General features: G+C 35.0%; 1 protein-coding gene and 1 long non-coding RNA gene across 3 annotated transcripts in view; one reads left to right on the top strand and one right to left on the bottom strand.

Moving 5' to 3' along the window:
• LOC102157568 (uncharacterized) overlaps positions 1-14,529 on the top strand; it is a 1,229,235-nt gene that overhangs the window by 768,654 nt on the left and 446,052 nt on the right. The window contains exon 11 of one of the 2 annotated variants that reach the window (XR_014838321.1): positions 8,736-8,821. The exons of the other annotated variant lie outside the window; for it this stretch is intronic. The gene's annotated coding sequence lies outside the window, so the exon portion shown is untranslated. The remainder of the gene's footprint in view (positions 1-8,735; positions 8,822-14,529) is intronic. 2 annotated transcript variants of the gene reach the window in all.
• Positions 1-14,529, bottom strand: part of LOC146405644 (uncharacterized) — a 290,811-nt gene that overhangs the window by 228,714 nt on the left and 47,568 nt on the right. The window lies entirely within an intron of this gene.

Raw genomic sequence — 14,529 nt, 5'->3', positions numbered from 1 at the left:
CACGGCATCCCATAGATTTTGAATCATTGTGTTTTCATTATTATTTGTCTCAAGGGTTTTTTTTTTTTAATTTCCCTTTTGATTTCCATGTTGATCCATTGGGGTTTTTTAGTAGCATGTTGTTCAGTCTCCATGTAGTCAGTTTTTTTCTCATTTCTTTTCCTGTGGTTGACTTCTAGTTTCATGCCATTGTGGTCAGAGAAGATAGTTGAAATAATTTCTATATTCTGAAACTTGTTGAGGTTAGTTTTGTACCCCAATATGTGGTCAATCCTTGAGAATGTTCCATGTGCACTTGAAAAGAGTGTTTATTTTGATTTTTTAAAAATATAATGTCCTGAAAATGTCAATTAAGTCTAACTTTTCTATTGTGTCATTTAGGATCTTTGTTGCCGTATTGATTTTCTGCAAAGAGGATCTGTCCATTGCTGTGAATGGGTGTGTTAACGTCTCCTACTATTATTGCATTCCCATCAATTTCTCGTTGTATGTCTGTTAGTATTTGTTGTATGTATTTGGATGCTCCTGTATTAGGGGCATATATATTGATGAGTGTAATATCCTCTTCTTCAATTGATCCTTTTATTATTAAATAGTGTCATTCTTTGTCTTTCTTTATGGCCTTCATTTTAAAGTCTATTTTGTCTGATTTTAGTATTTCAACTCGTGCTTTCCTGTCTTTTCCATTTGCAATAAAATATCTTTTTCTCTCCTTTCATTTTCAATTTATATGTGTCATTTGCCCTAAGGTTAGTCTCTGGTAGGCAGCATATTGTAGGCTACTACTGCTATTCTGTCTTTTGATTAGAGCATTAGTCCATTGACATTTGAGGTAATTATTGATAAACATGTATTTATTGCCATTTTAAACCTTGTTTTTCCATTTGATTTTATGTTTCTTATTTCTTCCTGTCTTTTTTTTTTTGGTTGGATGATTTCCTTTTATTGTATGCTTGTATTCTCTTCTTTTTAGTTTTTTTGAATGTATTGTTTGGTTTTAAGTTGCATTTGCTCTGTTTTTCAAGTATGTTAACCCCTTCTTACATCGGCTTGCTTTAGTCTGATAGTCCTATAGGCTCAAACACATTCTAAAAATAAAAGAGTCAAGATTTTCTTACTCTCCATACCCATATTTTATGATTTGCATGTCCTTTTTTTAAACAACTTCATGGTTATCTTTTTGCTGCTCATTGTGCTTATCATCACTTTTACAATAGGTTTTTTTTTTCCGCTTTTAAATCTGTATACTAGCTTATTTAAGTGATTATTTTCTGATTTCCTCTATCCTGTTTCTTCTTACTTCTTTTTTATTTAGAGGAGTGCTTTTAATATTTCTTTTAGAATGGGTTTAGTATTGATGTATTCCTTTAATTTTTGTTTGTTGAAGGAATTCTTTACTTCTGTTTTAAATGATATTCTTGCTGGGTAGAGTATTCTGGACTGCCTATTTTTCCCTTTAAGAACTTTGAATATGATGTTCACATTTTGGCACAGCAGAAACAAATCTGACTATGAACCATGAGGTTGTGGGTTCAATCCCTGGCCTCCCTCAGCAGGTTAAGGATTTGGCATTGCTGTGAGCTGTGGTGCAGTTTTCAGATGCGGCTCGAATCTGGCATTGCTGTGGCTGTGGCATATGCTGGCAGCTGTATCTCTTATTCAAACCCTAGCCTGGGAACCTCCAAATGCCATGGGTGTGGCCCTAAAAAGAAAAAAAATAATCTTTGAATATATCTTGCCACTCTCATGTTCTATAGAAAAATCGGCTGATAGCCTTATGGGGGTTCCCTTATAATTAACTCTTTTTTTTCTCTTGATGCTTTTAGAATCCTCTTTAACTTTATTTTTTCCCGTTTTTTTATTGTAATAAATTTTGGCATGGACCTGTTTGGGTTCAACTTTTTGGGGCCTCTCTGTGCTTCCTTTATCTTGATATCTGTTTCCTTTAGGTTTGGAAAGTTTTTAGCCATAAATTCTTCAAATGTATTTTCAATTCCATTTTCATTTTCTTCTTCTGGAATCTTTATTATACATAGATTGGCCCACTTTGTATTATTCCATAGATCTCTTATATTGCTCTCATGTTTTTTCATTTGGTTTTCTGTCTGCTTTCCTGATTGGGTGATTTCAATTATTCTACCTTCCAAGTGACTAGTTTGTTCCTCTGCATTATTCATTCTGCTCTTCAGTGACTTTAACTCAGTTAGCATCTCTGCAAATGAATTTTATAATTTTTCTTGGGTCCTCCTTCTATTTTCTAGTTCCTTTCAAAAATAATCTGTATAACTGTTCATATCTGCTCTTAATTCTTCGGTATTTTCACTATCTCTTTTTTGAATTCAGTGTCTGTTAGACTGCAGAGGTCTGTTTCATTGTTTGCTCCTTCACAGAATTCTCCTGTTCTTTTAACTCAGAATGGTTCCTGAGCTTCTTCATTTTGCTTATATTTTTCTTATTCTGTGAGTTTAGGGAAAAATACTACCATAGACTTGGAGGGCTATTTATATATGAGAGCACCTCTGGGTATTTTGTGATGGCTTATTATTTATTTTTGGCATGAAGACTGCTTTTGCTTTGGATACTTGCTGTCTCTTTCCTATTATCCCCTTGATAGGGTGCTGCATGGGCTTCCAGGGAGATGGATGTGATAGGCAGGACTTGTAGCCAATGCCTAGTTGCTGGGCTCTTAACAGTTGGAAGGACCCACAGGAAGGTGGTGCAAGCTGCTCCAAATTACAGGGCTCTGGGAAGTGGCAATGACTCTCAGGCAGGTGTAAGCAGTGCCCAGAGCATTTGGCAGTGGCAGCAGCACGGCGTGTTTTTTTCTCATGGGAATGAAAGCAACAATGGGTCGTGCTCAGTTGCAGTGCACTCCTCTATGCTGAACTTTGAGGTGACTGGGGCCACAGGGGATACCTGTTCATGGGCCCCTAATGGTAGCAGGCCACATCCACCTCTGGAGTCTGAGATGACTGTGGTGGCTTGTCCTGTCCCCCCGTAGACAATGCAAGAGGTGTATCTTCATACTTAGCTCACTCAGGAGGTGCTGTCACTATAGCCCATGCGGAAGGGCCCTGTTGCCCATGGCTCATGTATGAGGTGCCTCAGTGCCCATGGCCATGCCCTCTGAGAGTCAGTGCATGCACAGAGAAAGGTATTCCTATGGTGGTGTGCCCGTCCTCCTTTTGTGCTCCCCAACAATGGCATCTTATTTCTCTTGTGGACCCAGGCCTCCTCCCAGGTTCCCTTGCCTCTGATGTCCTGATCTCCAGCCTGTGGTGCAATGCTCCCTAGCCCCCCAGGCTGTATCCACCCAGCCAACCTTATTCCTCTCCCTGGAACTGACCTCTGGAGCCTGAGTCTCAGTACCCACCCCCTGCCCAGGTGTCTCAGGCTGTGGTATCCTGGAATACAGTACCAATGGTTTGTGTGGCTCTATCTCTCTACTTTGCCATCCTAAGTCCAGCTGCTATGCTTTTCTATGAGGCTTTGTGGTCTCTCCATATCAGTTGATCTCCCTGTCAGTTAGGTGGCTTTCCAGGGTGTGGGTTCCTTTCCTCTTTCACAGTTCTCTCTCAGGAGTACTAGTCCCATCCTGATTCCTTTTTTTTTTTTTTTCCTCTATCTCTTTTTTTCCTTTTGTTCTACCCAGTTATGTGGAAGGTTTATTCCCCTTTTTGGAGGTTTAAGGTCTTCTGCTAGTGTTCAGAAGATGTTCTGTGCAAATCACTCTACATGTGTGTGTATATATATTCCACTATCTTGATCCTGCCTCTCGAAGACTGTATACTTCTTAACAAATATATTGGAAAAGTTTATCAAGGTATTTACTTTCTAGGTAGTTCTCTATAATAAATCAGTAGTTCTAGGGAATTCTGTTGTGGCTCAGAGGGTTAAGAAGCCAATAAAATGTCTTTGCAGTTTTGATCACTGGCCTTGCTCAGTGAGTTAAGGATCTGCTGTTGCCACAAGCTGCAGTGTATATCACAAATGCGGCTCAGGTCCTGTGATGCTATGGATGTACATAGGGCTGCAACTGCAGCTCTGATTTAACTCCTAGCCTAGGAACTTCTATATGACACAATTGTGGCCCTAAAAATAAAAATAATATTAATTAATTTATCTACAGTTCTAGGCCATAGCAAATGTATAAAAATGATTCTTATACATTACCATGAAAACTTTGGTCAAGAGGGCTCCTTTTGGAGTTCCCATCATGGCACAGTGGAAACAAATCTGACTAGGAACCATGAGGTTGCAGATTTGATACCTGGCCTTGCTCAGTGGGTTAAGGATCTGGTGTTGCTGTGGCTGTGGCATAGGCCAGTGGCTACAGCTCCAGTTAGACCCCTAGCCTGGGACCCTCCATATGCCATGGGTGTGACCCTAAAAGGACAAAAAAAGACAAAAAAAAGAGGGCTCATTTATTTGCAGAAGAAATTATGTATTTGTTTATTAGTTAATCAACATCAATTTTAATGGTGATGAGACAAGGGTAAAGTCTTCAATGGCTTTTTAGCAATTCCATAGCAATTTAAAAAGAAAGAAAAGGTGGAAGTTTTGAAAGCAGTGAAAAAGTCTAGATTTATTTAAAAGAAAGTTGTCCTAAGGAGTATTGACAACATCTTTTAGAGTTTGAAGTCTGTAAGGAAATAATGTTGTTTATTTGGAGGGAGCAATGGCTTCAAAATGTGATTCATTGTTCTCACTGTACTGCTGAGATACATGAATTAAATAAGAAGCAGGAGTACTGTTGGCATTTGCATTTAAGACAAAGCTCACGTATTACAGATTGTTCTTTACTATGAGAACAAAGAAGGTATACATGAAACATGAATCAAATTGCTTAGAATCAAATTGAATTAGTGGAAATTGCTAGTAAACATGGTAAATAAAATCTTGTGGGCATGTTATAATTTGATTATTTTGATCATCCTGTACTACTTCTATTTATTTTTTAAGAACTCAACTTATCTTGTCCAGTTGGATGTCTTTTTTGATAACTCTGCCCTTCATTGCTTCCTTCTTCCTTGCTCTGTTGGAATTCTGTGTTTTATATAGACAGTAGTTCTCTGGTGGCTCAGCAGATTGGAGGAATCTGGCATTGTCACTGCTGTGGTTTGTGTTCAAACCCCTGGCTTGGGAACTTCTACATGCTGTGGAACGTGGCCAAAAAAAAAAAAAAAAAAAAAAATACTAGGCTTCTCTATACTCTGCTTCCACAGTAGATTTCCTCATCTTGTTTACCCAGAAAATACCCGAGAGCAGTGATTATATCATTCTTTTCTGCATCTATAGCACCCTGTATTCAGTGACTGGCACCATAGTGCACATAAAATAGAAAATTGTTTTACAAATGAAATTATTGGTGTAAGGATTTGAATGAAAGAAAACTTTGCTTTTAAGCCTACATTCTACAGACTACTCACTATTTTGTGGATATAGCAGTAAAGTTGCCATGAGAGTAAACATAATTTTCAAGATGAAGTGACGTATTACAAATTGGAGCCACACATGGAAATTATGACTCTTAACATAAACTATAAAATTATACAATAATTGCAAAACTGCTTTGCTCTAGAATGTCAAAATTATATCTCTTTTAACAAGTATCTCTCCAAATACTCTATAATAATAACTCAAGCATTTTGATCTCATTATATTTTCAGTGTTGTATTATCCGATTCATGTCATTTATTCAGTGAGTATTTGAGGAATGCCCTGGCAGCACAGTAGTAATTCAACTTTGTTCTCATGAAGTTTACATACTCAGATAAGAGGCAGATGGTAAAAAAACCAATAAATGTGGCAGAAATGCAAATGAAGGAATGAATAACAAACTATAGGAGTTATAGAATGCTAAAAAAAAGTTAGTACTTGAAGTCTCTGTCATATATATGTTGAATTGTGGTTGCAGGTCACTAAGACTGCCTTTGTTCATGCAAATATTACTCCATATAGACAATAGTATGTCAAGTTGTTATTATATTTTCTAGAGGTTCAATCCAATGATATTATGGTTGATTATATGATTGATATTATGGTAGTTCCAATGTATTTTCAAGTCTAAATCGAGTGCTCCCCACATAGCAACGGCTTGAGTATTCTGCTGTTGGTTATTCTCCAGACATATTCAGGCTAACTTTAGCAGAAATTATTACTATAATAAGATTTGGGAGATATAGGAGAAATGCCCAGAAAATACTATAAAATAAGTTTCTTTGAGAAACAATGAAAATAATGAAGTAGAAAAGGGGGTATGAGAGGTCCTCAGAAATCATTAGGAAAATAGAGCAGATGATCTGTTAGAAAACTTATACCTTCAACAAGATGTCAGGTGAATTGGACAGGACTTAAAACATAATATTTTGCACACATCTGTACAAACTGAACTAATATGAGGAGTAAAAAGTAATACTGGTTGGAAATTAGTCATTCTACTTCCAGAAAATTCTATATACCTTAGGCTGGAAATGTAGTAGATGGCATTTAAGTAGGGATTTTAAAAAAAGAGAACCAACCATGATGTGATTATAGTATTTCAGAGATGATAAAATAACATTAATATAAGCTTTTTTTGAAATCTTAAAATCATTTTATTATTTTTATTATTTATTTATTTTTTTTAGTTCTCAGCCATTAAAAAGAACAAAATAATGCCATTTACAGCAACATGGATGGGACTAGAAGCTCTCATACTGAGTTAAGTAAGTCAGAAAGAGAAAGACAAATACCATATGATAATCACTTATATCTGGAATCTAACATAGGGAACAAATGAACCTTTCCACAGAAAAGAAAATTATGGACTTGGACATTAATATAAGCTTTTTTTACCATTTACTGAAACCAAATTGAGGGAACTTAAGACCACCTTGCAAGAGAGAAGATGTGGATAATTCTACACAATATAACATAAACTAAGCTCCTTTGCTTACTTCTCTCATACCTGTTATCACATCATATGAACATGAACTTCTTGATTGCAGGAGCCATCTCTTACATACCACTGAAATCCTGCACTTTAGCATAGAGCCTGGCAAAATAGTTATTGCTTGGCTTGATGAATAAATAAGCAAATAAATGATGAGTGAATACATGGCCAACTCCAGCAAGAGTATGATAAATTAAAAAGCCAAACAACAGAGCATCTGATAAAACTTAACTTAATTTTTACAAAAGTTTCTTTCTCAGTCTTTTAAGAAATAATGAGGATAATTTCCAGTTCAATCTTAATTCCAGACAAAAATAAAGTCAAAATTATTGAGTGCAAAGCATGTGCTAAGCCACTTCACTTGTACTAGATTGATTCCCATGACACCCACCCCAAGACATATACTGTCCTCAGAGAGGAAAAAAAAAAAGTAACCAAGGAGTTCCCTTTGTGGCTCAGCGGTAACAAACTTGACTGGTATCCATGAGGATATGGGTTTGATTCCTAGCCTCCCTGAGTGGATTAAGGATCCAGCCATGAGCTGTGGTGTAGGCTTCTGACAAGGCTCGAATCCCACGTTGCTGTGGCTATGGAATAGGCCAGCAGCTACAGCTGCGATTAGACCCCTAGCCTAGGAACTTCCATATGCTGCAGGTGTGGCCCTAAAAAAAGCAAAAAAAAAAAAAAAAAGTAACAAAGTCTAAGTGAAATTACATAATTTACATAATTTGCCCAAAGTAACACAACTAGTAAACAGCAGAACTAGATTTGAATGCAACTCTAGCTGCACAGCCAGTGCCTAATACTTTTCTTTCTATTCACCTTTCTAGGGAAACATGGTTTAAAGCAGTGGTATTTAAAAGCCTAGAAGGGTATAATGTTAACTTGGAATTTATAATAACTATAGGAAGAACAGTAAATATAATTTAACCTATATCCTAAACTTTAGGGAAACACATTTCAAAATGCTGGGGGAAAAGAGGCTTGATTCCATGGTCACCTCTTAAAAACAAAGATGACTCCAGCATTATAAAAGAATGAAATATGAAATTTAACAGTAATGTCACTTAACTGCCTTCTTCTAAATATGACTTCATTAGTTACTAGTATATGGTCCTGGGTATATGACTTCTCTGCAACTCATTTTTCTAATTTGTAAAATGGTGATGACAGCAATATTTTTCTTTATGAAGTTGGAGAATTACATGAGGTGCATTTTGTAAAGACAAGTGTTTAGAATAATGGTGTTATATGATAGACATTTAATGAGTGTTAGCTATTATATTGAAGATGAAAACAAATGCAAGTATCTCAAAGTTTCCGTGATTAAAGATGCAGGACCAAACAAATAGCATCAAAGAAGGGAAGAAGTAAAGACAGCCTTGGGATAAAGTTTAGTGTAATCAATGGGATCTGAAAAATCAGTTCTCCTCAGGGAGAAGTTTGAAGGGGCAGTCTAAATTCTAAAGAATAAAGTGAATCTGCAAAAGCTGAACGCAGTTCACCTTAGCTCTGGATGGCATGAAATGTATGGTGTAAGTGACCAGAGTCTTTTCAGAGAGTGAACACATCTGGGACCAAGGGAAGTTCAAACCTGGGAAAAACTGACTAAAGTTTCCAGGATTAAATAGAATAGAAATAAAAGTAAAGGCCCAAATGCAGGCTCAAAAAGTCAAAATAATAGGGAAAAGATTGCCATTAACTTGATACAAATTTGTTTATGGATTAAAAATTATCTTTATATCCTTTGTTATACTTATCACTAACATTATATCGTATATTTACTTGTTCATTTGTCTAGTTACTGGAATGTGTTTCCAGATAGCAGGGAACTCATGCACCTGTCCACGGATGGTCACAGCAGACTTTGGCAGAGACTGACACATAGTAGGTACTTTAGAAATATGTTTCAGTGAAGGCATTGATTTTTAAAATAAATCCCTTTTAACTTACCTTGGTGGGGGAAGTTTCTTAACCTGTCTAAGCTCCTGAGACTTCATCTCCAAAACTGTTATGATAAATGAGTGCTTGGCCTGATGCAGATGCTCATAAAAGCTAATTTTACTTTTCTTGTTTAGTGCTGTTAAGTAGAGGAATCTTACACTTTGTAGAAGCATATCCTGGTATGGAATGACACAGGATTGGTCTTTAAATACTATGCTTCATAGGCTATAGTCTTTTATATATTTTATCTTTGCCAGAAATTCCTAAATTATTTTGCAATGAAAGTTGCTATTTACACTATGGCTTTTGTAAGATATTGATAAAAATATCAAATAAATTATATTAAATTCAATAAGCATTTATTGATCTTTATTACATTATACAAAGATAATACCATATCTGTCTTCTGTATGGTCCAGTTGAGTGGACTTCAATTAAGTAGTTATATAGCAAGAAATATATAAAAAATGTATAGAAGATCTGGAATCATCATTATTTTCAGTATATAATTTTTTTTATGGAGTTGGTATTGAACTCTTGGAGACATAAATCTTAATACTAATAATTGTGTGCTTAGAGTTTCCTTTGGTTAGACAAAAGCACTCCAGAACAGTAAAGCAAATCGCAAAGGGTTATTTTGCTGTTCTCTCTCTCTTTCTCCTTTTTTTTTTTAACTTCAACTCCAAGTGAAAACAATTATATTTGAGATAAGCATTTAAGAAATAGGTGAATCATAAAGTCAAATTATCTTTAAAACAGAATCAGATGACCACTGAAATCTCTTATGAAAGACATTTGGTTTAAGAAAATTGTTTTCTTTTACTCGAGACTCAGCATTTATACATTTGCTGTTGTAAAATTACTTCTAAAGATTATCTTTGTATTATAATGGAATTGTTGTGCAAATATGGCTTAATACATAAAATGAGAGCTATTATGGGGTCCTTTATGGTTCCATCATGATCCTTAAAGAGGCCTCACAGGTCTCTGCACAGTCTGCCCTCTGGTGCCCCAGGTCTGTGCTGCCACAGTCACATTCTCCAGCTTATCAGCCCTGAAATAAAAAGCATGTTCTTTGCTCAAAAAGAGACTTGATAGATGCAGCTTAAATTCAATTTAAGAAAATCAAATACTATCAAAGGCTGATTTTGTAAGAAAGCTTTATACCATTAGAAAGCAGAACAAAAAAAAAAATAAAATATCTTAAAATGCCAGCTGAACATTGTTCTAAGTATCAGGAAAAAAAGGCATGATATGGCAGAAAGGCTTTCAATATACCACATTGAACTTTCTGCAAAAATTATAAAGTGATTTTCGAATTTCTAAAGCTGAGTATTGTCAAAATGATCTGTACCATAAATACACTTAGTAATGAATGCAGTCTTCATTATTTTATAGATTCCTTCCTAGGAAAAAAATTTTTTAATGTTATAGCCAAGTATATTTTTCCTTCTCATAGATGTTTTTAAAAAATTAAGCAGAGATTCAAATAAAGTCTACCTACTGACCCTGTTCTACATGCAAAATTTCTTTTGAGCTTGGTTGCCAAAACTCTTAACACTTCTAATAATCACAGGAAATAAATTCTAGGAAAGGGACAGCATATATTGAAATTGTGAAATATGGTTTAGAGTTTGTAAGTTACATGATGAAAATTTATTTCATAATTTAAACAAACTGCTAGGCTTTATGCAGGGCATCTTCATATTCCAAACTGATATTTAAAATGGGATTGGTCTGCAGTCTTATTTTAACTTAAAACCATCAAAATTAAAGTACTTAATACTTCATTAATGGTGATCTATTAAAGAAGATGATTAAATTCAGAATCCACTATATAATATGTGACAATAGCTGTCATTTTTATGGTATTAACAGTTTTTCATAAACTTTTTTAACCTATAGAATGTTATTTATCCAATTAACACTGTACAAAATATGTAGCAAAGATTTGTTTGGCATCTCGTTTTTGTAAAAAAAATATAGCTTTGGAGAACCCACAAATTTGAAAATTGTGTGCACTAATTAACGTAGTATAAGTTCATTTGTTAAGGGGAAAGTAGACTTATGGTTGATCTTAATGATGAGCTATATTGAATTGCCTGCACAATAGCACTCATGTCTTTGATGATATCAACCTCAGAAATAGATCATTTTTTAGCAGCAAAGGCAGCAATTATAGAAGGATGTCAGGTTATAAAAACTGAGCAATTAGATAAGAATTTTAGCAGGGCATGATTCAGTGTAGGTATGGTTTTTAATATTAATTTCTGTTATATCTCTTTATAATAAAATATTTTAATCTCTCTCAGATCTCTCTAGTTTAACTAAATCCTCCCACCAGATATGCAAACTAGAGCCATGCTAGTCATTTTGGAATTGTGGAAGAAAAGGAGGTAATAACGTGTTGTGTTCAACTCTACTGTTCAAATTCATTTCAATGAGAATCAGTCAATAAAAAGTCCTTGTTTCAGCAAAGGCGGGAGAAGAAACAATAGGACTTAATGAAATGATCTGTTTACAAAATGCTAAGTGAGGGTTCTATGAGAAAACAGCATTAAATCCAATTTTGGTTTCCTAATGCAATTTAGGAAATCTCACATGCTCCCAGATTTTGCTTGTCCTTTTTTTTTTTTTTTTTTTTTTTTTTGGTAAATGGACTGAGGCATGTAGTCATTTTTTTCTTTTCTTACTGTTAATTTTTTTAAAATCTATTTAACTTTCTTTCTCTTCAACTTTGCTATGGTATTTCTAAATAGCCCAGAAGAGATAAATCAACTCCTGAACTGTAACCTTACACTTATATACTTGTTAAATGACTTTTTTACAGTCTGTTATTGCTAGAAATTGGATTGCTTTTAAACTAATGCTGTCTGGCGGGCAAAAGTGAGTGAAACCGCAAAGCCTGGAGGAACACTAATTACTTGTTTTAATTAGCAGCAACTTTCACTAGAGTATATTCTCCCTACAGGCCACTTTTCCGTAGGTGTGGAAAAAAATCGTGTAGGAACAAACTGATAATCTCTTACTTGCCCCTAAATGAGAGCAGAACTCTGCTTCTAGTGTAGACGTATCATTCCATACAAGCCTCCAAACCCACTGGGAACAGGGCCTACCAGGCTAGGCTACCCAATTCAAAGATCTTTAGCAATCAGTTGCACAATAGAGCCCCTTATTTTATGCTGCTACATCATAAAAGTGGTCCTTTTGTTACATTTCCATCCTGAAAAGGGTCTTAATCCCTTTCTTTTCAGGCCAGTCTATGGCAAATTCCATTGGGACATCCCATTCACCACAAGGACTGAAATGACCCACTACGAAAGCAGCATGCAAGGCTTTGAGCCTTTTTTCCCCCTGCCACTCTCCAGAGAACATTAAATCGTACTTTTCATTTCCCTCACCATAGGGGGAACCCCCTTAATGATGACAGAGAAAGAAAAATTCCATCACACTGTCCTATGATACCATTCTGCTGTCAGGCAGGCATTTCCCTGGTCAGAGAATCAAACATGGCTTCCAGCAGGTGGATGGCGCTGAAGGTCACAGGCAGCCAAATACAGAGGTTATGCGCAGAGGAAGCACAGGTTCCCACAGCAAATTAAGTCATCTGTGAAGCCTTCTCATTTCCCAGCAACTAAATTTATGACTACTCTAAAGGGTCATCATTGCTTGCATGCACATGTGCTTCAGTGAAAGTATCTGAGAGTTTAGAAGAGCAGGATCATCCCAATTAAAAATGCATACAGGAGCTACCCATTTAAAGAAGTGAGTGAAATATTCACATGTGTTTATGTAACTTTTATTATCAAAAAAATTTAAATCATCATTTTTAATAATTTACAATTAAAATCTTAAATGGTAGATTGAATATAGGCATATTTCTAAAGTCAAGGTGGGTGCACTGGGGAATAGAAACATTTTTCCTGGCTAAGAAAAATTATTTTAACTTTTGTTTTAAAGATATTAGGAAAAACACAATATTATAGTTGTGTAAAATCTTATTATAGTCGTGTCAATTTTGACTACTAGGGTATGGATTCCTATAGATTTCAAAATATGCATTTCATTTAAAAAACTGAAGCTGTATCTAGTCACTTATGATGGCGCATAATAATGTGAGAAAAAGGAATGTATATGCGTATGTGTGACTGGGTCACCTTGCTGTACAGTAGAAAACTGCCAGAGCACTAAAATAAAATAAAAAAAAAATAAAAATCATTAAATAGAGATGATTTAATTAACACTGAAAAAAAAGCTAGAGGAAATACTAGAAGTTAAGGGGCAAAAATAAAATTATTAATATTTGAGTCAGAGTTAGAAAGTCAAGTCTGAAGTCATTCTGGATTATGTTTTCAATTACACTATAAAGATACCTTGGAGATATTGTGGGTTTGATTTTAGACTACTGTAATAAGGTGAGTATTGCAAAAAAAATAAATAAAATAAAATAAAAATCAAAGCTGACTTAAAATGACATTTTTATAACATAAAAATATGGGGCAGTAAATTTATAGTTTTCATTGGATTTAATAACCTATATTTGATTAATTTAATTCAAATTAAAAACAGTTATCTCATTGATTTTGCCAGTATTTGATTATTTAAAATATCTTTTAGATTATATGGTAGTTCCTGTTCAAAATATGAGATTAAATAGAATCTACTTGATTTTACACAACTGATTTGAAGAATTATCTAATAAATTTAAACAGGTGTTGAAATTTCCAGCTTTAAATGGTGATATCATTATACATATTCTTTTGATCTGATTATGCTATTTTTTAAAAAATTAGATATTTGTAAATTATTTTTTGTCAAGTATCTTGATAAATAATTAAGGAGTATCTTAATTTTAAAGTCCCCTCCCCCTTTGCAGGTATAACTGCCTGAAAAATTATTTGTATATGATCACATATCATAGGGAAATATTATATATATAATTTGATATGGTAATATCACATACACGTTCATTTATCTCATACTTAGGATATAAAAGTTTCTAAATTATAAAAATTGCCTTAAAAATAAAACCAAATTCAAAAATCAAGCACACCAACTCTAGAATACAACAGATATTTTATTCTACCATTCTTATATCATTCAGGTGGTGGTATTTCCCTATGGTTGGTTATTTGAAATATCAAGGCAAAAATCCCTCAAACACTTATAGTATAACTTTTCTTTGTTACTACAGAATAGTTCTCTCCAGGAACTTTATTTTAGCTTGCATAAATGTACCTTTCATTACTGTCTTGTAAAAAGTGAAAATTCAGAAAGCTTTTATACAAAAGTATCACATCCTGGGCCTGAGGTTTGCTTTCTTCACTGGTAGGCTTATGGTGGGGTTGTGTTGGAGTCCAGCTTGCAAAGTGCTGGGGACTGTTGCGCATGAGATAGCAAAAAGAGGTCTGAATGAGTAAAAGTAAACATCCAGAATAAAGGAGCGGTTGAAAGGGGCTTTGTGAGCAGGGGTGTTGCAGGAGGGGAGAATGAGTGAGGGTGGGGCCGCCCCACCCTTTGTTTCCCTGTCACAGCAGTGCCTCTGAGGACCTGCATTGTGCCATGAATGAACTGACCATCTCTCCAACAGGCTAATAGTCACCATCATAAGCACATTTAAACCATCAAGCCTAAATATTTAGAGTTATTTG

Source organism: Sus scrofa, chromosome 2 (assembly GCF_054392235.1).
Source record: "Sus scrofa isolate SSC_HxYL_T2T_F1_AM1 chromosome 2, Sscrofa_HxYL_maternal_Yorkshire_Landrace_v2.0, whole genome shotgun sequence".
Classification (NCBI taxonomy): Eukaryota; Metazoa; Chordata; class Mammalia; order Artiodactyla; family Suidae; genus Sus; species Sus scrofa.
Note: the sequence above shows the minus strand (reverse complement) of the source record. Positions and strands in the feature narration are given on the sequence as shown.